The 1,979-nt window shown below is 44.6% G+C and overlaps 1 pseudogene; it reads left to right on the top strand.

Moving 5' to 3' along the window:
• The first annotated feature begins 203 nt into the window (after positions 1-203).
• LOC104984420 lies at positions 204-1,618 on the top strand (annotated as a pseudogene).
• The last annotated feature ends 361 nt before the right edge of the window (positions 1,619-1,979 follow it).

Below are 1,979 nucleotides of genomic sequence, written 5' to 3'. Positions count from 1 at the left end.
TGTATACCTTTATTAACATTCATAAAAGAGATTGTCTTGATTCTTATTTTGTCCTGATAATGTGCCTGACTAGCCTATTCTTTTATACATCAAAAGGTGGAAAAAATCAAGTTCAGAATTTCCATCAGACTTCTGGAGAATTAGCTAAATAGTGAATACATAGCTAAAGAGTGAAGACAGGGTGCATTACTTACCTTGACTCTTAGCTTGTCGGGGGTGATAACCGGGACCTGGTGTCTACTCGTATTGCCTGCACCTGCTGACCTATAGCCACCATATGTTAGAGCATCTCCTTCCACGTTGGCCAGGCTGGTGTCCAGATAGGCAATGCCTGCTGGGAGCTCTACTGCCTAGAACACAGCATCCAGCCTGATGGCCAGATGCCAAGTGACAAGACTATTGGGGGAGAAGATGACACCTTCAACACCTTCTTCAGTGAGACAGGTGCTGGCAAGCGTGTGCCCAGGGCAGTGTCTGCAGACCTGGAACCCACAGTTATTGATGAGGTTCGCACTGGCACCTACTTCCAGCTCCTCCACCCTGAGCAGCTTATCACAGATAAAGAAGATGCTGCCAGTAACTGTGCCTGAGGTCACTATACCATTGGAAAGGAGATCATTGATCTTATCTTGGACCGAATTTGGAAATCGGCTGACCAGTGCACAGGTCTCCAGGGCTTCTTGGTTTTCACAGATTTGGTGGGGGAACTGGTTCTGAGTTTGCCTCCCTGCTGATGGAACATCTCTCTGTTGATTATAGCAAAAGGTCCAAGCTGGAATTATTTATTTACCCAGCCCTCCAGGTTTCCACAACTGTAGTTTAGCCCTACAACACCATCCTCACCACCACACCATCCTGGAGCATCTGATTTTGCCTTCATGATAGACAATGAGGCCATCTATGACACCTGCTGTAGAAACCTTGATATTGAGCACCCAACCTACATGAATCTTAACTGCCTATTAGCCAGATAGTGTCCCCAATCACTGCTTCCCTGAGGTCTGATGGAGCCCTGACTGTGGATCTGACAGAGTTCCAGACCAACCTGGTGCTCTATCCCCACATTCACTTCCCTCTGGCCACATACACCCCTGTCATCTCTGCAGAGAAAGCCTACCATGAACAGCTTTCTGTAGCAGAGATCACCAATGCTTGCTTTGAGCCATCCAACCAGATGGAGAAATGTGACCCTCGTGATGGTAAATACATGGCCTGCTGCCTGTTGTACTATGGTGACGTGGTTCCCAAAGATGTTGTACCACCATTATCACCATCAAGACCAAGTGCATCATCCAGTTCGTGGCCTGGTGCCCCACTTCAAGGTTGGCATTAATTACTAGCTTCCCACTGTGGTACCTGCTGGAGATTTGACCAAAGTCCAGTGAACTATGTGCATGCTGAACAACACCACAGCCATCACCGAGGTCTGGGCTTGCCTAGACCACAAGTTGACCTGATGTATACCAAGCATGCCCTTGTTCACTGGTATGTGGGTGAGGGCATGGAGGAAGGAGATTTTTCTGAGACCTGTGAGGACATGGTTGCCCTTGAGAAGGATTATGAGGAGGTTGGTGTGGATTCTGTTGAAGGAAAGGGAGAGAAAGGAGAGGAATACTAATTACCATTTCTTTGAGCCCTGCAGCATATCGTAATCAGAGCTTCAGCATTAGCTGACAGGTGTAAAAACTTTCTGACTAGATTGTCTTCACTTTCAACTGTGATCATGTATTGCTTTCCCATGTGTACCTGTAACACTTCTGTCTCAAACGTAAAGATTTTAAAGAAAAAAAAAAAGGAATGAAGACAATCTGATGATTAGAATGATGATAATGACAATGAAGCTGATCATAAGTAGAATTTAGAAGGTAAAAAAATTCTGGCATCAATTTAAAATAAATCTATTCTGTACTTTCTGCTCAGTTTTTGTAAACCCAAAATGTTTCTAAAAATAAAAATGTTTTAATTTCAAAAATTACAGT

Source organism: Bison bison, unplaced genomic scaffold, assembly GCF_000754665.1.
Source record: "Bison bison bison isolate TAMUID 2011002044 unplaced genomic scaffold, Bison_UMD1.0 scf7180017864020, whole genome shotgun sequence".
NCBI classification, from domain to species: domain Eukaryota; kingdom Metazoa; phylum Chordata; class Mammalia; order Artiodactyla; family Bovidae; genus Bison; species Bison bison.
The sequence above is the reverse complement of the archived record's forward strand: the minus strand, read 5'-3'. Positions and strand labels throughout refer to the sequence as shown.